At 49.1% G+C, this 14,428-nt stretch overlaps 57 non-coding genes across 57 annotated transcripts; all 57 read right to left on the bottom strand.

Annotated features, from left to right (window-relative positions):
• Positions 1 to 13: 13 nt before the first annotated feature.
• On the bottom strand, positions 14 to 87 carry TRNAI-AAU (transfer RNA isoleucine (anticodon AAU)). Its single transcript has one exon. It is a non-coding gene; the product is annotated as a tRNA-Ile (tRNA).
• Positions 88 to 222: 135 nt separating this feature from the next.
• Positions 223 to 296, bottom strand: TRNAI-AAU (transfer RNA isoleucine (anticodon AAU)). Its single transcript has one exon. It is a non-coding gene; the product is annotated as a tRNA-Ile (tRNA).
• A 137-nt stretch (positions 297 to 433) lies between these two features.
• On the bottom strand, positions 434 to 507 carry TRNAI-AAU (transfer RNA isoleucine (anticodon AAU)). The gene has a single exon. It is a non-coding gene; the product is annotated as a tRNA-Ile (tRNA).
• A 137-nt stretch (positions 508 to 644) lies between these two features.
• TRNAI-AAU (transfer RNA isoleucine (anticodon AAU)) lies at positions 645 to 718 on the bottom strand. Its single transcript has one exon. It is a non-coding gene; the product is annotated as a tRNA-Ile (tRNA).
• A 137-nt stretch (positions 719 to 855) lies between these two features.
• Positions 856 to 929, bottom strand: TRNAI-AAU (transfer RNA isoleucine (anticodon AAU)). Its single transcript has one exon. It is a non-coding gene; the product is annotated as a tRNA-Ile (tRNA).
• Positions 930 to 1,066: 137 nt separating this feature from the next.
• TRNAI-AAU (transfer RNA isoleucine (anticodon AAU)) lies at positions 1,067 to 1,140 on the bottom strand. Its single transcript has one exon. It is a non-coding gene; the product is annotated as a tRNA-Ile (tRNA).
• A 136-nt stretch (positions 1,141 to 1,276) lies between these two features.
• TRNAI-AAU (transfer RNA isoleucine (anticodon AAU)) lies at positions 1,277 to 1,350 on the bottom strand. Its single transcript has one exon. It is a non-coding gene; the product is annotated as a tRNA-Ile (tRNA).
• A 136-nt stretch (positions 1,351 to 1,486) lies between these two features.
• Positions 1,487 to 1,560, bottom strand: TRNAI-AAU (transfer RNA isoleucine (anticodon AAU)). The gene has a single exon. It is a non-coding gene; the product is annotated as a tRNA-Ile (tRNA).
• A 348-nt stretch (positions 1,561 to 1,908) lies between these two features.
• Positions 1,909 to 1,982, bottom strand: TRNAI-AAU (transfer RNA isoleucine (anticodon AAU)). The gene has a single exon. It is a non-coding gene; the product is annotated as a tRNA-Ile (tRNA).
• A 137-nt stretch (positions 1,983 to 2,119) lies between these two features.
• On the bottom strand, positions 2,120 to 2,193 carry TRNAN-AUU (transfer RNA asparagine (anticodon AUU)). Its single transcript has one exon. It is a non-coding gene; the product is annotated as a tRNA-Asn (tRNA).
• Positions 2,194 to 2,330: 137 nt separating this feature from the next.
• Positions 2,331 to 2,404, bottom strand: TRNAI-AAU (transfer RNA isoleucine (anticodon AAU)). Its single transcript has one exon. It is a non-coding gene; the product is annotated as a tRNA-Ile (tRNA).
• A 137-nt stretch (positions 2,405 to 2,541) lies between these two features.
• TRNAI-AAU (transfer RNA isoleucine (anticodon AAU)) lies at positions 2,542 to 2,615 on the bottom strand. The gene has a single exon. It is a non-coding gene; the product is annotated as a tRNA-Ile (tRNA).
• Positions 2,616 to 2,752: 137 nt separating this feature from the next.
• On the bottom strand, positions 2,753 to 2,826 carry TRNAI-AAU (transfer RNA isoleucine (anticodon AAU)). Its single transcript has one exon. It is a non-coding gene; the product is annotated as a tRNA-Ile (tRNA).
• Positions 2,827 to 2,962: 136 nt separating this feature from the next.
• Positions 2,963 to 3,036, bottom strand: TRNAI-AAU (transfer RNA isoleucine (anticodon AAU)). The gene has a single exon. It is a non-coding gene; the product is annotated as a tRNA-Ile (tRNA).
• A 137-nt stretch (positions 3,037 to 3,173) lies between these two features.
• On the bottom strand, positions 3,174 to 3,247 carry TRNAI-AAU (transfer RNA isoleucine (anticodon AAU)). Its single transcript has one exon. It is a non-coding gene; the product is annotated as a tRNA-Ile (tRNA).
• A 137-nt stretch (positions 3,248 to 3,384) lies between these two features.
• Positions 3,385 to 3,458, bottom strand: TRNAI-AAU (transfer RNA isoleucine (anticodon AAU)). Its single transcript has one exon. It is a non-coding gene; the product is annotated as a tRNA-Ile (tRNA).
• Positions 3,459 to 3,595: 137 nt separating this feature from the next.
• Positions 3,596 to 3,669, bottom strand: TRNAI-AAU (transfer RNA isoleucine (anticodon AAU)). The gene has a single exon. It is a non-coding gene; the product is annotated as a tRNA-Ile (tRNA).
• A 136-nt stretch (positions 3,670 to 3,805) lies between these two features.
• Positions 3,806 to 3,879, bottom strand: TRNAI-AAU (transfer RNA isoleucine (anticodon AAU)). Its single transcript has one exon. It is a non-coding gene; the product is annotated as a tRNA-Ile (tRNA).
• A 137-nt stretch (positions 3,880 to 4,016) lies between these two features.
• Positions 4,017 to 4,090, bottom strand: TRNAI-AAU (transfer RNA isoleucine (anticodon AAU)). Its single transcript has one exon. It is a non-coding gene; the product is annotated as a tRNA-Ile (tRNA).
• Positions 4,091 to 4,226: 136 nt separating this feature from the next.
• Positions 4,227 to 4,300, bottom strand: TRNAI-AAU (transfer RNA isoleucine (anticodon AAU)). Its single transcript has one exon. It is a non-coding gene; the product is annotated as a tRNA-Ile (tRNA).
• Positions 4,301 to 4,436: 136 nt separating this feature from the next.
• On the bottom strand, positions 4,437 to 4,510 carry TRNAI-AAU (transfer RNA isoleucine (anticodon AAU)). Its single transcript has one exon. It is a non-coding gene; the product is annotated as a tRNA-Ile (tRNA).
• Positions 4,511 to 4,647: 137 nt separating this feature from the next.
• TRNAI-AAU (transfer RNA isoleucine (anticodon AAU)) lies at positions 4,648 to 4,721 on the bottom strand. The gene has a single exon. It is a non-coding gene; the product is annotated as a tRNA-Ile (tRNA).
• A 137-nt stretch (positions 4,722 to 4,858) lies between these two features.
• Positions 4,859 to 4,932, bottom strand: TRNAI-AAU (transfer RNA isoleucine (anticodon AAU)). Its single transcript has one exon. It is a non-coding gene; the product is annotated as a tRNA-Ile (tRNA).
• A 136-nt stretch (positions 4,933 to 5,068) lies between these two features.
• TRNAI-AAU (transfer RNA isoleucine (anticodon AAU)) lies at positions 5,069 to 5,142 on the bottom strand. Its single transcript has one exon. It is a non-coding gene; the product is annotated as a tRNA-Ile (tRNA).
• Positions 5,143 to 5,489: 347 nt separating this feature from the next.
• TRNAI-AAU (transfer RNA isoleucine (anticodon AAU)) lies at positions 5,490 to 5,564 on the bottom strand. Its single transcript has one exon. It is a non-coding gene; the product is annotated as a tRNA-Ile (tRNA).
• A 140-nt stretch (positions 5,565 to 5,704) lies between these two features.
• Positions 5,705 to 5,778, bottom strand: TRNAI-GAU (transfer RNA isoleucine (anticodon GAU)). Its single transcript has one exon. It is a non-coding gene; the product is annotated as a tRNA-Ile (tRNA).
• A 137-nt stretch (positions 5,779 to 5,915) lies between these two features.
• On the bottom strand, positions 5,916 to 5,989 carry TRNAI-AAU (transfer RNA isoleucine (anticodon AAU)). Its single transcript has one exon. It is a non-coding gene; the product is annotated as a tRNA-Ile (tRNA).
• A 560-nt stretch (positions 5,990 to 6,549) lies between these two features.
• Positions 6,550 to 6,623, bottom strand: TRNAI-AAU (transfer RNA isoleucine (anticodon AAU)). Its single transcript has one exon. It is a non-coding gene; the product is annotated as a tRNA-Ile (tRNA).
• A 349-nt stretch (positions 6,624 to 6,972) lies between these two features.
• On the bottom strand, positions 6,973 to 7,046 carry TRNAI-AAU (transfer RNA isoleucine (anticodon AAU)). Its single transcript has one exon. It is a non-coding gene; the product is annotated as a tRNA-Ile (tRNA).
• Positions 7,047 to 7,183: 137 nt separating this feature from the next.
• TRNAI-AAU (transfer RNA isoleucine (anticodon AAU)) lies at positions 7,184 to 7,257 on the bottom strand. Its single transcript has one exon. It is a non-coding gene; the product is annotated as a tRNA-Ile (tRNA).
• A 348-nt stretch (positions 7,258 to 7,605) lies between these two features.
• TRNAI-AAU (transfer RNA isoleucine (anticodon AAU)) lies at positions 7,606 to 7,679 on the bottom strand. The gene has a single exon. It is a non-coding gene; the product is annotated as a tRNA-Ile (tRNA).
• Positions 7,680 to 7,815: 136 nt separating this feature from the next.
• On the bottom strand, positions 7,816 to 7,889 carry TRNAI-AAU (transfer RNA isoleucine (anticodon AAU)). The gene has a single exon. It is a non-coding gene; the product is annotated as a tRNA-Ile (tRNA).
• Positions 7,890 to 8,026: 137 nt separating this feature from the next.
• On the bottom strand, positions 8,027 to 8,100 carry TRNAI-AAU (transfer RNA isoleucine (anticodon AAU)). Its single transcript has one exon. It is a non-coding gene; the product is annotated as a tRNA-Ile (tRNA).
• Positions 8,101 to 8,237: 137 nt separating this feature from the next.
• TRNAI-AAU (transfer RNA isoleucine (anticodon AAU)) lies at positions 8,238 to 8,311 on the bottom strand. The gene has a single exon. It is a non-coding gene; the product is annotated as a tRNA-Ile (tRNA).
• Positions 8,312 to 8,448: 137 nt separating this feature from the next.
• TRNAI-AAU (transfer RNA isoleucine (anticodon AAU)) lies at positions 8,449 to 8,522 on the bottom strand. The gene has a single exon. It is a non-coding gene; the product is annotated as a tRNA-Ile (tRNA).
• Positions 8,523 to 8,659: 137 nt separating this feature from the next.
• On the bottom strand, positions 8,660 to 8,733 carry TRNAI-AAU (transfer RNA isoleucine (anticodon AAU)). Its single transcript has one exon. It is a non-coding gene; the product is annotated as a tRNA-Ile (tRNA).
• Positions 8,734 to 8,869: 136 nt separating this feature from the next.
• TRNAI-AAU (transfer RNA isoleucine (anticodon AAU)) lies at positions 8,870 to 8,943 on the bottom strand. Its single transcript has one exon. It is a non-coding gene; the product is annotated as a tRNA-Ile (tRNA).
• A 137-nt stretch (positions 8,944 to 9,080) lies between these two features.
• On the bottom strand, positions 9,081 to 9,154 carry TRNAI-AAU (transfer RNA isoleucine (anticodon AAU)). The gene has a single exon. It is a non-coding gene; the product is annotated as a tRNA-Ile (tRNA).
• A 346-nt stretch (positions 9,155 to 9,500) lies between these two features.
• On the bottom strand, positions 9,501 to 9,574 carry TRNAI-AAU (transfer RNA isoleucine (anticodon AAU)). Its single transcript has one exon. It is a non-coding gene; the product is annotated as a tRNA-Ile (tRNA).
• Positions 9,575 to 9,711: 137 nt separating this feature from the next.
• TRNAI-AAU (transfer RNA isoleucine (anticodon AAU)) lies at positions 9,712 to 9,785 on the bottom strand. Its single transcript has one exon. It is a non-coding gene; the product is annotated as a tRNA-Ile (tRNA).
• Positions 9,786 to 9,922: 137 nt separating this feature from the next.
• Positions 9,923 to 9,996, bottom strand: TRNAI-AAU (transfer RNA isoleucine (anticodon AAU)). Its single transcript has one exon. It is a non-coding gene; the product is annotated as a tRNA-Ile (tRNA).
• Positions 9,997 to 10,132: 136 nt separating this feature from the next.
• Positions 10,133 to 10,206, bottom strand: TRNAI-AAU (transfer RNA isoleucine (anticodon AAU)). Its single transcript has one exon. It is a non-coding gene; the product is annotated as a tRNA-Ile (tRNA).
• Positions 10,207 to 10,553: 347 nt separating this feature from the next.
• TRNAI-AAU (transfer RNA isoleucine (anticodon AAU)) lies at positions 10,554 to 10,628 on the bottom strand. The gene has a single exon. It is a non-coding gene; the product is annotated as a tRNA-Ile (tRNA).
• A 139-nt stretch (positions 10,629 to 10,767) lies between these two features.
• TRNAI-AAU (transfer RNA isoleucine (anticodon AAU)) lies at positions 10,768 to 10,841 on the bottom strand. The gene has a single exon. It is a non-coding gene; the product is annotated as a tRNA-Ile (tRNA).
• Positions 10,842 to 10,978: 137 nt separating this feature from the next.
• TRNAI-AAU (transfer RNA isoleucine (anticodon AAU)) lies at positions 10,979 to 11,052 on the bottom strand. Its single transcript has one exon. It is a non-coding gene; the product is annotated as a tRNA-Ile (tRNA).
• A 560-nt stretch (positions 11,053 to 11,612) lies between these two features.
• TRNAI-AAU (transfer RNA isoleucine (anticodon AAU)) lies at positions 11,613 to 11,686 on the bottom strand. Its single transcript has one exon. It is a non-coding gene; the product is annotated as a tRNA-Ile (tRNA).
• A 137-nt stretch (positions 11,687 to 11,823) lies between these two features.
• On the bottom strand, positions 11,824 to 11,897 carry TRNAI-AAU (transfer RNA isoleucine (anticodon AAU)). The gene has a single exon. It is a non-coding gene; the product is annotated as a tRNA-Ile (tRNA).
• A 138-nt stretch (positions 11,898 to 12,035) lies between these two features.
• On the bottom strand, positions 12,036 to 12,109 carry TRNAI-AAU (transfer RNA isoleucine (anticodon AAU)). Its single transcript has one exon. It is a non-coding gene; the product is annotated as a tRNA-Ile (tRNA).
• A 137-nt stretch (positions 12,110 to 12,246) lies between these two features.
• TRNAI-AAU (transfer RNA isoleucine (anticodon AAU)) lies at positions 12,247 to 12,320 on the bottom strand. Its single transcript has one exon. It is a non-coding gene; the product is annotated as a tRNA-Ile (tRNA).
• Positions 12,321 to 12,669: 349 nt separating this feature from the next.
• On the bottom strand, positions 12,670 to 12,743 carry TRNAI-AAU (transfer RNA isoleucine (anticodon AAU)). Its single transcript has one exon. It is a non-coding gene; the product is annotated as a tRNA-Ile (tRNA).
• Positions 12,744 to 12,880: 137 nt separating this feature from the next.
• On the bottom strand, positions 12,881 to 12,954 carry TRNAI-AAU (transfer RNA isoleucine (anticodon AAU)). The gene has a single exon. It is a non-coding gene; the product is annotated as a tRNA-Ile (tRNA).
• Positions 12,955 to 13,091: 137 nt separating this feature from the next.
• Positions 13,092 to 13,165, bottom strand: TRNAI-AAU (transfer RNA isoleucine (anticodon AAU)). Its single transcript has one exon. It is a non-coding gene; the product is annotated as a tRNA-Ile (tRNA).
• Positions 13,166 to 13,304: 139 nt separating this feature from the next.
• TRNAI-AAU (transfer RNA isoleucine (anticodon AAU)) lies at positions 13,305 to 13,378 on the bottom strand. The gene has a single exon. It is a non-coding gene; the product is annotated as a tRNA-Ile (tRNA).
• A 137-nt stretch (positions 13,379 to 13,515) lies between these two features.
• Positions 13,516 to 13,589, bottom strand: TRNAI-AAU (transfer RNA isoleucine (anticodon AAU)). The gene has a single exon. It is a non-coding gene; the product is annotated as a tRNA-Ile (tRNA).
• A 137-nt stretch (positions 13,590 to 13,726) lies between these two features.
• TRNAI-AAU (transfer RNA isoleucine (anticodon AAU)) lies at positions 13,727 to 13,800 on the bottom strand. Its single transcript has one exon. It is a non-coding gene; the product is annotated as a tRNA-Ile (tRNA).
• Positions 13,801 to 13,937: 137 nt separating this feature from the next.
• Positions 13,938 to 14,011, bottom strand: TRNAI-AAU (transfer RNA isoleucine (anticodon AAU)). The gene has a single exon. It is a non-coding gene; the product is annotated as a tRNA-Ile (tRNA).
• Positions 14,012 to 14,148: 137 nt separating this feature from the next.
• On the bottom strand, positions 14,149 to 14,222 carry TRNAI-AAU (transfer RNA isoleucine (anticodon AAU)). Its single transcript has one exon. It is a non-coding gene; the product is annotated as a tRNA-Ile (tRNA).
• Positions 14,223 to 14,428: the final 206 nt, after the last annotated feature.

The following is a 14,428-nucleotide window of genomic DNA, read 5'->3' as shown; positions in this document are numbered from 1 at the left end:
TAATAAAAAATACTGGCCTGCGCAGGGATCGAACCTACGACCTTCGCGTTATTAGCACGACGCTCTAACCGACTGAGTTATCAGGCCGGAATAGCGAGTGAAGCTTCTAACACTGGGCTTACGCCTTCGGTACACATTCGATCATCATCATAAATTGGACTTTAAATTGTCTGGCTACACACCCGACACCAGGTGACGGCCAGTAGAACACAATAAAAATACTGGCCTGGGCAGGGATCGAACCTAAGACCTTCGCGTTATTAGCACGACGCTCTAACCGACTGAGCTAGCAGGCCGCAGTGGCGAGTGCGGCTTCTAACACTGGGCATACGCCTTCCGAACACATTCGGTCATCATCAATAAATTGGTCTTCAAATTGTCTAGCTACACACCCGACACCAGGTGACGGCCAGTAGAACACAATAAAAAGTACTGCCCTGCACAGGGATCGAACCTACGACCTTCGCGTTATTAGCACGACGCTCTGACCGACTGAGCTAGCAGGCCGGAGTAGCGACTGCGGCTTCTAACACTGGGCATACACCTTCGGTACACATCCGGTCATCATCAATAAATTGGTCTTTAAATTGTCTAGCTACACACACGACACCAGGTGACGGCCAGTAGAACACAATAAAAAGTACTGTCCTGCGCAAGGATCGAACCTACTACCTTCGCGTTATTAGCACGACGCTCTAACCGACTGAGCTAACAGGCCGGAGTAGCGAGCGTGGCTTCTACCACTGGGCATACACTTTCGGTACACATTCGGTCATCATCAATAAATTGGTCTTTAAATTGTCTAGATACACACCCGACACCAGGTGACGGCCAGTAGAACACAATAAAAAATACTGGCCTGCACAGGGATCGAACCTAAGACCTTCGCGTTATTCGCACGACGCTCTAACCGACTGAGCTAGCAGGCCGCAGTAGCGAGTGCGGCTTCTAACACTGGGCATACGCCTTCGGTACACATTCGGTCATCATCAATAAATTGGTCTTTAAAATGTCTAGCTGCACACCCGACACCAGGTGACGGCCAGTAGAACACAATAAAAAGTACTGGCCTGCGCAGGGATCTAACCTACGACCTTCGCGTTATTAGCACGACGCTCTAACCGACTGAGCTAGTAGGCCGGAGTAGCGAGTGCAGCTTCTAACACTGGGCATACGCCTCGGTACACATTCGGTCATCATCAATAAATTGGTCTTTAAATTGTCTAGCGACACACCTGACACCACGTGACGGCCAGTAGAACACAATAAAAAGTACTGGCCTGCGGGGGGATCGAACCTACGACCTTCGCGTTATTAGCACGACACTCTAACCGACTGAGCTAGCAGGCCGGAGTTGCCAGTGCGGCTTCTAACACTGGGCATACGCCTTCGGTACACATTCGGTCATCATCAATAAATTGGTCTTTAAAAATTCTCGCTACACACCCGACACCAGGTGACGGAAAGTAGAACACAATAAATGTACTGGCCTGCGCAGGCATCGAACCTAAGACTTTCGCGTTATTAGCACGATGCTCTAACCGACTGAGCTAGCAGGCCGCAGTAGCGAGTGCGGCTTCTAACACTGGGCATACGCCTTCCGTACACATTCGGTCATCATCAATAAATTGGTCTTTAAATTGTCTAGCTACACACCCGACACCAGGTGACGGCCAGTAGAACACAATAAAAAGTACTGTTCTGCGCAGGGATCGAACCTACTACCTTCGCGTTATTAGCACGACGGTATAACCGACTGAGCTAACAGGCCGGAGTAGCGAGCGCGGCTTCTAACACTGGGCATACATCTTCGGTACACATTCGGTCATCATCAATAAATTGATCTTTACATTATCTAGCTACACACCCGACACCAGGTGACGGCCAGTAGAACACAATAAAAAGTTCTGTCCTGCGCAGGGATCGAACCTACGACCTTGGCGTTATTAGCACGACGCTCTAACCGACTGAGCTATCAGGCCAGAGTAGCGAGTGTGGCTTCTAACACTGGGCTTACGCCTTCGGTACACATTCGGTCACCATCAATAAATTGGTCTTTAAATTGTCTATCTACACACCTGACACCAGGTGACGGCCAGTAGAACACAATAAAAAGTACTGTCCTGCGCAGGGATCGAACCTACGACCTTGGCGTTAATAGCACGACGCTCTAACCGACTGAGCTATCAGGCCGGAGTAGCGAGTGCGGCTTCTAACACTGGGCTTACGCCTTCGGTACACATTCGGTCATCATCAATATATTGGTCTTTAAATTGTCTAGCTACACACCCGACACCGCGTGACGGCCAGTAGAACACAATAAAAAGTACTGTCCTGCGCAGGAATCGAACCCACTACCTTCGCGTTATTAGCACGACGCTCTAACCGACTGAGCTATCAGGCCGGAGTAGCGAGTGCAGCTTCTAACACTGGGCATACATCTTCGGTACACATTCGGTCATCATCAATAAATTGGTCTTTAAATTGTCTAGCTACACACCCGACACCAGGTGACGGCCAGTAGAACACAATAAAAAGTACTGTCCTGCGCAGAGATCGAACCTACGACCTTCGCGATATTAGCACGACGCTCTAACCGACTGAGCTATCAGGCCGGAGTAGCGAGTGCGGCTTCTAACACTGGGCTTACGCCTTCGGTACACATTCGGTCATCATCAATAGATTGGTCCTTAAATTGTCTAGCTTCACACCCGACACCAGGTGACGGCCAGTAGAACATAATAAAAAATACTGGCCTGCGCAGGGATCGAACCTACGACCTTCGCGTTATTAGCACGACGCTCTAACCTTTTGAGCTAGCAGGCCGGAGTTGCCAGTGCGGCTTCTAACACTGGGCATACGCCTTCGGTACACATTCGGTCATCATCAATAAATTGGTCTTTAAAAGTTCTCGCTACACACCCGACACCAGGTGACGGCCAGTAGAACACAATAAATGTACTGGCCTGCGCAGGCATCGAACCTAAGACTTTCGCGTTATTAGCACGATGCTCTAACCGACTGAGCAAGCAGGCCGCAGTAGCGAGTGCAGCTTCTAACACTGGGCATACGCCTTCCGTACACATTCGGTCATCATCAATAAATTGGTCTTTAAATTGTCTGGCTACACACCCGACACCAGGTGACGGCCAGTAGAACACAATAAAAAGTACTGTCCTGCGCAGGAATCGAACCTACTACCTTCGCGTTATTAGCACGACGCTATAACCGACTGAGCTAACAGGCCGGAGTAGCGAGCGCGGCTTCTAACACTGGGCATACATCTTCGGTACACATTCGGTCATCATCAATAAATTGATCTTTAAATTGTCTAGCTACACACCCGACACCAGGTGACGGCCAGTAGAACACAATAAAAAGTACTGTCCTGCGCAGGGATCGAACCTACGACCTTGGCGTTATTAGCACGACGCTCTAACCGACTGAGCAATCAGGCCAGAGTAGCGAGTGTGGCTTCTAACACTGGGCTTACGCCTTCGGTACACATTCGGTCATCATCAATATATTTGTCTTTAAATATTCTAGCTACACACCCGACACCACGTGACGGCCAGTAGAACACAATAAAAAGGACTGTCCTGCGCAGGAATCGAAACTACTACCTTCGCGTTATTAGCACGACGCTCTAACCGACTGAGCTAACAGGCCGGAGTAGCGAGCGCGGCTTCTAACACTGGGCATACATCTTCGGTAACTTTCGGTCATCATCAATAAATTGGTCTTTAAATTGTCTAGATACACACCCGACACCAAGTGACGGAAAGTAAAACACAATAAAAAATACTGGCCTGCGCAGGAATCGAACCTAAGACCTTCGCGTTATTAGCACGACGCTCTAACCGACTGAGCTAGCAGGCCGCAGTAGCGAGTGCGGCTTCTAACACTGGGCATACGCCTTCGGTACACATTCGGTCAATTTCAATAAATTGGTCTTTAAAATGTCTAGCTGCACACCCGACACCAGGTGACGGCCAGTAGAACACAATAAAAAGTACTGGCCTGCGCAGGGATCTAACCTACGACCTTCGCGTTATTAGCACGACGCTCTAACCGACTGAGCTAGAAGGCTGGAGTAGCGAGTGCTGCTTCTAACACTGGGCATACGCCTCGGTACACATTCGGTCATCATCAATAAATTGGTCTTTAAATTGTCTAGCTACACACGAGACACCAGGTAACGGCCAGTAGAACACAATGAAAAGTACTGGCCTGCGGGGGGATCGAACCTACGACCTTCGCGTTATTAGCACGACGCTCTAACCTTTTGAGCTAGCAGGCCGGAGTTGCCAGTGCGGCTTCTAACACTGGGCATACGCCTTCGGTACACATTCGGTCATCATCAATAAATTGGTCTTTAAAAGTTCTCGCTACACACCCGACACCAGGTGACGGCCAGTAGAACACAATAAATGTACTGGCCTGCGCAGGCATCGAACCTAAGACTTTCGCGTTATTAGCACGATGCTCTAACCGACTGAGCTAGCAGGCCGCAGTAGCGAGTGCAGCTTCTAACACTGGGCATACGCCTTCCGTACACATTCGGTCATCATCAATAAATTGGTCTTTAAATTGTCTAGCTACACACCCGACACCAGGTGACGGCCAGTAGAAAACAATAAAAAGTACTGTCCTGCGCAGGAATCGAACCTACTACCTTCGCGTTATTAGCACGACGCTATAACCGACTGAGCTAACAGGCCGGAGTAGCGAGCGCGGCTTCTAACACTGGGCATACATCTTCGGTACACATTCGGTCATCATCAATAAATTGATCTTTAAATTGTCTAGCTACACACCCGACACCAGGTGACGGCCAGTAGAACACAATAAAAAGTACTGTCCTGCGCAGGGATCGAACCTACGACCTTGGCGTTATTAGCACGACGCTCTAACCGACTGAGCAATCAGGCCAGAGTAGCGAGTGTGGCTTCTAACACTGGGATTACGCCTTCGGTACACATTCGGTCATCATCAATATATTGGTCTTAAATATTCTAGCTACACACCCGACACCACGTGACGGCCAGTAGAACACAATAAAAAGGACTGTCCTGCGCAGGAATCGAACCTACTACCTTCGCGTTATTAGCACGACGCTCTAACCGACTGAGCTAACAGGCCGGAGTAGCGAGCGCGGCTTCTAACACTGGGCATACATCTTCGGTAACTTTCGGTCATCATCAATAAATTGGTCTTTAAATTGTCTAGCTACACACCCGACACCAGGTGACGGCCAGTAGAACACAATAAAAAAGTACTGTCCTGCGCAGAGATCGAACCTACGACCTTCGCCTTATTAGCACGACGCTCTAACCGACTGAGCTAACAGGCCGGAGTAGCGAGCGCGGCTTCTAACACTGGGCATACATCTTCGGTACACATTCGGTCATCATCAATAAATTGATCTTTAAATTGTCTAGCTACACACCCGACAGCTGGTGACGGCCAGTAGAACACAATAAAAATACTGGCCTGCGCAGCGATTGAACCTACGACCTTCGCGTTATTAGCACGAACGCTCTAACCTACTGAGCTAGCTGGCCGGAGTAGCAAGTCCGGCTTCTAACACTGGGCATACGCCTTCGGTACACATTCGGTCATCATCAAAAAAAATGGTCTTTAAATTGTCTAGCTACACACCCGACACCAGGTGACGGCCAGTAGAACATAATAAAAAAAATACTGGATTGCGCAGGGATCGAACCTACGACCTTCGCGTTATCAGCACGATGCTCAAACCGACTGAGCTAGCATGCCGGAGTAGCGAGTGTGGCTTCTAACATTGAGCATACGCCTTCGCTACACATTCGGTCATCATGAATAAATAGGTCTTTAAATTTGCTAGCTATACACCCGACACCAGGTGACGGCCAGAAGAACACAATAAAAAATACTGGCCTGCGCAGGGATCGAACCTACGACCTTCGCGTTATTAGCACGATGCTCTAACCCACTGAGCTAGCAGGCCGGAGTAGCGAGTGCGGCTTCTAACACTGGGAATACATCTTCGGTACACATTGGGTCATCATCAATAAATTGGTCTTTAAATTGTCTAGCTACACAGCCGACACCAGGTGACGGCCAGTAGAACACAACAAAAAGTACTGGCCTGCGCAGCGATCGAACCTACGACCTTCGCGTTATCAGGACGAACGCTCTAACTGACTGAGCTAGCTGGCCAGAGTAGCAACTCCGGCTTCTAACACTGGCCATACGCCTTCGGTACACATTCGGTCATCATCAATAAATTGGTCTTTAAATTGTCTAGCTACACACGCGACACCAGGTGACGGCCAGTAGAACACAATAAAAAGTACTGGCCTTCGCAGCGAACGAACCTACGACCTTCGCGTTATTAGCACGACGCTCTAACCGACTGAGCTAGCTGGCCGGAGTAGCAAGTCCGGCTTCTAACACTGGGCATACCAGCCTTCGGTACACATTCGGTCATCATCATAAATTGGTCTTTAAATTGTCTAGCTACACACCCGACACCTGGTGACGGCCAGTAGAACACAATAAAAATACTGGCTTGCGCAGGGATCGAACCTACGACCCTCGCGTTATTAGCACGACGCTCTAACCGACTGAGCTAGCAGTCCGGAGTAGCGAGTGTGGCTTCTAACACTGGGCATACGCCTTTGGTGCATATTCGGTCATCATCAATAAATTGGTCTTTAAATTTACTAGCTACACACGCGACACCTGGTGACGGCCAGTAGAACACAATAAAAAGTACTGGCCTTCGCAGTGATCGAACCTATGACCTTCGCGTTATTAGCACGACGCTCTAACCGACTGAGCTAGCTGGCCGGAGTAGCAGGTCCGGCTTCTAACACTGGGCTTACCAGCCTTCGGTACAAATTAGGTCATCATCATAAATTGGTCTTTAAATTGTCTAGCTACACACCCGAAACCTGGTGACGGCCAGTAGAACACAATAAAAAATACTGGCTTGCGCAGGGATCGAACCTACGACCTTCGCGTTATTAGCACGACGCTCTAACCGACTGAGCTAGCAGGCCGGAGTAGCGAGTGTGGCTTCTAACACTGGGCATACGCCTTCGGTGCATATTCGGTCATCATCAATAAATTGGTCTTTAAATTTACTAGCAATACACCCGACACCAGAAGACGGCCAGTAGAACACAACAAAAAGTACTGGCCTGCGCAGCAATCGAACCTACGACCTTCGCGTTATTAGCACGACGCTCTATCCGACTGAGCTAGCTGGCCGGAGTAGCAAGTCTGGCTTCTAACACTGGGCATACGCCTTCGGTACACATTCTGTCATCTTCAATAAATTGGTCTTTAAATTGTCTAGCTACACACGCAACACCAGGTGACGGCCAGTAGAACACAATAAAAAACACTGGCCTTCGCAGTGATCGAACCTATGACCTTCGCGTTATTAGCACGACGCTCTAACCGACTGAGCTAGCTGGCCGGAGTAGCAAGTCTGGCTTCTAACACTGGGAATACATCTTCGGTACACATTCGGTTGTCATCAATAAATCGGTCTTTAAATTGTCTAGCTACACACCCGACACCAAGTGACGGCCAGTAGAACACAATAAAAAGTACTGGCCTGCGGGGGGATCGAACCTACGACCTTCGCGTTATTAGCACGACACTCTAACCGACTGAGCTAGCAGGCCGGAGTTGCCAGTGCGGCTTCTAACACTGGGCATACGCCTTCGGTACACATTCGGTCATCATCAATAAATTGGTCTTTAAAAATTCTCGCTACACACCCGACACCAGGTGACGGAAAGTAGAACACAATAAATGTACTGGCCTGCGCAGGCATCGAACCTAAGACTTTCGCGTTATTAGCACGATGCTCTAACCGACTGAGCTAGCAGGCCGCAGTAGCGAGTGCGGCTTCTAACACTGGGCATACGCCTTCCGTACACATTCGGTCATCATCAATAAATTGGTCTTTAAATTGTCTAGCTACACACCCGACACCAGGTGACGGCCAGTAGAACACAATAAAAAGTACTGTCCTGCGCAGGGATCGAACCTACTACCTTCGCGTTATTAGCACGACGGTATAACCGACTGAGCTAGCAGGCCGCAGTAGCGAGTGCAGCTTCTAACACTGGGCATACGCCTTCCGTACACATTCGGTCATCATCAATAAATTGGTCTTTAAATTGTCTGGCTACACACCCGACACCAGGTGACGGCCAGTAGAACACAATAAAAAGTACTGTCCTGCGCAGGATTCGAACCTACTACCTTCGCGTTATTAGCACGACGCTATAACCGACTGAGCTAACAGGCCGGAGTAGCGAGCGCGGCTTCTAACACTGGGCATACATCTTCGGTACACATTCGGTCATCATCAATAAATTGATCTTTAAATTGTCTAGCTACACACCCGACACCAGGTGACGGCCAGTAGAACACAATAAAAAGTACTGTCCTGCGCAGGGATCGAACCTACGACCTTGGCGTTATTAGCACGACGCTCTAACCGACTGAGCAATCAGGCCAGAGTAGCGAGTGTGGCTTCTAACACTGGGCTTACGCCTTCGGTACACATTCGGTCATCATCAATATATTTGTCTTTAAATATTCTAGCTACACACCCGACTCCACGTGACGGCCAGTAGAACACAATAAAAAGGACTGTCCTGCGCAGGAATCGAACCTACTACCTTCGCGTTATTAGCACGACGCTCTAACCGACTGAGCTAACAGGCCGGAGTAGCGAGCGCGGCTTCTAACACTGGGCATACATCTTCGGTAACTTTCGGTCATCATCAATAAATTGGTCTTTAAATTGTCTAGATACACACCCGACACCAAGTGACGGCCAGTAAAACACAATAAAAAATACTGGCCTGCGCAGGAATCGAACCTAAGACCTTCGCGTTATTAGCACGACGCTCTAACCGACTGAGCTAGCTGGCCGCAGTAGCGAGTGCGGCTTCTAACACTGGGCATACGCCTTCGGTACACATTCGGTCATTATCAATAAATTGGTCTTTAAAATGTCTAGCTGCACACCCGACACCAGGTGACGGCCAGTAGAACACAATAAAAAGTACTGGCCTGCGCAGGGATCTAACCTACGACCTTCGCGTTATTAGCACGACGCTCTAACCGACTGAGCTAGAAGGCTGGAGTAGCGAGTGCTGCTTCTAACACTGGGCATACGCCTCGGTACACATTCGGTCATCATCAATAAATTGGTCTTTAAATTGTCTAGCTACACACGAGACACCAGGTAACGGCCAGTAGAACACAATGAAAAGTACTGGCCTGCGGGGGGATCGAACCTACGACCTTCGCGTTATTAGCACGACGCTCTAACCTTTTGAGTTAGCAGGCCGGAGTTGCCAGTGCGGCTTCTAACACTGGGCATACGCCTTCGGTACACATTCGGTCATCATCAATAAATTGGTCTTTAAAAGTTCTCGCTACACACCCGACACCAGGTGACGGCCAGTAGAACACAATAAATGTACTGGCCTGCGCAGGCATCGAACCTAAGACTTTCGCGTTATTAGCACGATGCTCTAACCGACTGAGCTAGCAGGCCGCAGTAGCGAGTGCAGCTTCTAACACTGGGCATACGCCTTCCGTACACATTCGGTCATCATCAATAAATTGGTCTTTAAATTGTCTAGCTACACACCCGACACCAGGTGACGGCCAGTAGAAAACAATAAAAAGTACTGTCCTGCGCAGGAATCGAACCTACTACCTTCGCGTTATTAGCACGACGCTATAACCGACTGAGCTAACAGGCCGGAGTAGCGAGCGCGGCTTCTAACACTGGGCATACATCTTCGGTACACATTCGGTCATCATCAATAAATTGATCTTTAAATTGTCTAGCTACACACCCGACACCAGGTGACGGCCAGTAGAACACAATAAAAAGTACTGTCCTGCGCAGGGATCGAACCTACGACCTTGGCGTTATTAGCACGACGCTCTAACCGACTGAGCAATCAGGCCAGAGTAGCGAGTGTGGCTTCTAACACTGGGATTACGCCTTCGGTACACATTCGGTCATCATCAATATATTGGTCTTAAATATTCTAGCTACACACCCGACACCACGTGACGGCCAGTAGAACACAATAAAAAGGACTGTCCTGCGCAGGAATCGAACCTACTACCTTCGCGTTATTAGCACGACGCTCTAACCGACTGAGCTAACAGGCCGGAGTAGCGAGCGCGGCTTCTAACACTGGGCATAAATCTTCGGTAACTTTCGGTCATCATCAATAAATTGGTCTTTAAATTGTCTAGCTACACACCCGACACCAGGTGACGGCCAGTAGAACACAATAAAAAAGTACTGTCCTGCGCAGAGATCGAACCTACGACCTTCGCCTTATTAGCACGACGCTCTAACCGACTGAGCTAACAGGCCGGAGTAGCGAGCGCGGCTTCTAACACTGGGCATACATCTTCGGTACACATTCGGTCATCATCAATAAATTGATCTTTAAATTGTCTAGCTACACACCCGACAGCTGGTGACGGCCAGTAGAACACAATAAAAATACTGGCCTGCGCAGCGATTGAACCTACGACCTTCGCGTTATTAGCACGAACGCTCTAACCTACTGAGCTAGCTGGCCGGAGTAGCAAGTCCGGCTTCTAACACTGGGCATACGCCTTCGGTACACATTCGGTCATCATCAAAAAAATGGTCTTTAAATTGTCTAGCTACACACCCGACACCAGGTGACGGCCAGTAGAACATAATAAAAAAAATACTGGATTGCGCAGGGATCGAACCTACGACCTTCGCGTTATTAGCACGATGCTCAAACCGACTGAGCTAGCATGCCGGAGTAGCGAGTGTGGCTTCTAACATTGAGCATACGCCTTCGCTACACATTCGGTCATCATGAATAAATAGGTCTTTAAATTTACTAGCTATACACCCGACACCAGGTGACGGCCAGAAGAACACAATAAAAAATACTGGCCTGCGCAGGGATCGAACCTACGACCTTCGCGTTATTAGCACGATGCTCTAACCCACTGAGCTAGCAGGCCGGAGTAGCGAGTGCGGCTTCTAACACTGGGAATACATCTTCGGTACACATTGGGTCATCATCAATAAATTGGTCTTTAAATTGTCTAGCTACACAGCCGACACCAGGTGACGGCCAGTAGAACACAACAAAAAGTACTGGCCTGCGCAGTGATCGAACCTACGACCTTCGCGTTATCAGCACGAACGCTCTAACTGACTGAGCTAGCTGGCCAGAGTAGCAACTCCGGCTTCTAACACTGGCCATACGCCTTCGGTACACATTCGGTCATCATCAATAAATTGGTCTTTAAATTGTCTAGCTACACACGCGACACCAGGTGACGGCCAGTAGAACACAATAAAAAGTACTGGCCTTCGCAGCGAACGAACCTACGACCTTCGCGTTATTAGCACGACGCTCTAACCGAATGAGCTAGCTGGCCGGAGTAGCAAGTCCGGCTTCTAACACTGGGCATACCAGCCTTCGGTACACATTCGGTCATCATCATAAATTGGTCTTTAAATTGTCTAGCTACACACCCGACACCTGGTGACGGCCAGTAGAACACAATAAAAATACTGGCTTGCGCAGGGATCGAACCTACGACCCTCGCGTTATTAGCACGACGCTCTAACCGACTGAGCTAGCAGTCCGGAGTAGCGAGTGTGGCTTCTAACACTGGGCATACGCCTTTGGTGCATATTCGGTCATCATCAATAAATTGGTCTTTAAATTTACTAGCTACACACGCGACACCTGGTGACGGCCAGTAGAACACAATAAAAAGTACTGGCCTTCGCAGTGATCGAACCTACGACCTTCGCGTTATTAGCACGACGCTCTAACCGACTGAGCTAGCTGGCCGGAGTAGCAGGTCCGGCTTCTAACACTGGGCTTACCAGCCTTCGGTACAAATTAGGTCATCATCATAAATTGGTCTTTAAATTGTCTAGCTACACACCCGAAACCTGGTGACGGCCAGTAGAACACAATAAAAAATACTGGCTTGCGCAGGGATCGAACCTACGACCTTCGCGTTATTAGCACGACGCTCTAACCGACTGAGCTAGCAGGCCGGAGTAGCGAGTGTGGCTTCTAACACTGGGCATACGCCTTCAGTGCATATTCGGTCATCATCAATAAATTGGTCTTTAAATTTACTAGCAATACACCCGACACCAGAAGACGGCCAGTAGAACACAACAAAAAGTACTGGCCTGCGCAGCAATCGAACCTACGACCTTCGCGTTATTAGCACGACGCTCTATCCGACTGAGCTAGCTGGCCGGAGTAGCAAGTCTGGCTTCTAACACTGGGCATACGCCTTCGGTACACATTCTGTCATCTTCAATAAATTGGTCTTTAAATTGTCTAGCTACACACGCGACACCAGGTGACGGCCAGTAGAACACAATAAAAAACACTGGCCTTCGCAGTGATCGAACCTATGACCTTCGCGTTATTAGCACGACGCTCTAACCGACTGAGCTAGCTGGCCGGAGTAGCAAGTCTGGCTTCTAACACTGGGAATACATCTTCGGTACACATTCGGTTGTCATCAATAAATCGGTCTTTAAATTGTCTAGCTACACACCCGACACCAAGTGACGGCCAGTAGAACATAATAAAAAAATAATGGCCTGCGCAGGGATCGAACCTACGACCTTCGCGTTATTAGCACGACGCTCTAACCGACTGAGCTAGCAGGCCGGAGTAGCGAGTGCGGCTTCTGACACTGGGAATACATCTTCGGTACACATTCGGTTGTCATCAATAAATCGGTCTTTAAATTGTCTAGCTACACACCCGACACCAGATGACGGCTAGTAAAACACAACAAAAAGTACTGGCCTGCGCAGGGATCGCACCTACGACCTTCGCGTTATTAGCACGACGCTCTAACCGACTGAGCTAGCAGGCCAGAGTAGCGAGTGCGGCTTCTAACACTGGCCATACGCCTTTGATGCATATTCGGTCATCATCAATAAATTGGTCTTTAAATTTACTAGCTACACACGCGACACCTGGTGACGGCCAGTAGAACACAATAAAAAGTACTGGCCTTCGCAGTGATCGAACCTACGACCTTCGCGTTATTAGCACGATGCTCTAACCGACTGAGCTAGCTGGCCGGAGTAGCAGGTCCGGCTTCTAACACTGGGCTTACCAGCCTTCGGTACAAATTAGGTCATCATCATAAATTGGTGTTTAAATTGTCTAGCTACACACCCGACACCTGGTGACGGCCAGTAGAACACAATAAAAAAATACTGGCTTGCGCACGGATCGAACCTACGACCTTCGCGTTATTAGCACGACGCTCTAACCGACTGAGCTAGCAGGCCAGAGTAGCGAGTGCGGCTTCTAACACTGGCCATACGCCTTCCGTACACATATTGTCACCATCAATAAATTGGTATTTAAATTGTCTAGCTACACACGCGACACCAGGTGACGGCCAGTAGAACACAACAAAAAGTACTGGCCTGCTCAGCGATCGAACCTACGACCTTCGCGTTATTAGCACGACGCTCTAACCGACTGAGCTAGCAGGCCGCAGTAGCGAGTGCGGCTTCTAACACTGGGCATACGCCTTCGGTACACATTCGGTCATCATCAATAAATTGGTCTTTAAAATGTCTAGCTGCACACCCGACACCAGGTGACGGCCAGTAGAACACAATAAAAAGTACTGGCCTGCGCAGGGATCTAACCTACTACCTTCGCGTTATTAGCACGACGCTATAACCGACTGAGCTAACAGGCCGGAGTAGCGAGCGCGGCTTCTAACACTGGGCATACATCTTCGGTACACATTCGGTCATCATCAATAAATTGATCTTTAAATTGTCTAGCTACACACCCGACACCAGGTGACGGCCAGTAGAACACAATAAAAAGTACTGTCCTGCGCAGGGATCGAACCTACGACCTTGGCGTTATTAGCACGACGCTCTAACCGACTGAGCAATCAGGCCAGAGTAGCGAGTGTGGCTTCTAACACTGGGATCACGCCTTCGGTACACATTCGGTCATCATCAATATATTGGTCTTTAAATATTCTAGCTACACACCCGACACCACGTGACGGCCAGTAGAACACAATAAAAAGGACTGTCCTGCGCAGGAATCGAACCTACTACCTTCGCGTTATTAGCACGACGCTCTAACCGACTGAGCTAACCGGCCGGAGTAGCGAGCGCGGCTTCTAACACTGGGCATACATCTTCGGTAACTTTCGGTCATCATCAATAAATTGGTCTTTAAATTGTCTAGCTACACACCCGACACCAGGTGACGGCCAGTAGAACACAATAAAAAGTACTGTCCTGCGCAGAGATCGAACCTACGACCTTCGCCTTATTAGCACGACGCTCTAACCGACTGAGCTATCA

This window comes from Rhipicephalus microplus, chromosome X (assembly GCF_043290135.1).
Source record: "Rhipicephalus microplus isolate Deutch F79 chromosome X, USDA_Rmic, whole genome shotgun sequence".
NCBI lineage: Eukaryota > Metazoa > Arthropoda > Arachnida > Ixodida > Ixodidae > Rhipicephalus > Rhipicephalus microplus.
The sequence above is the reverse complement of the archived record's forward strand: the minus strand, read 5'-3'. Positions and strand labels throughout refer to the sequence as shown.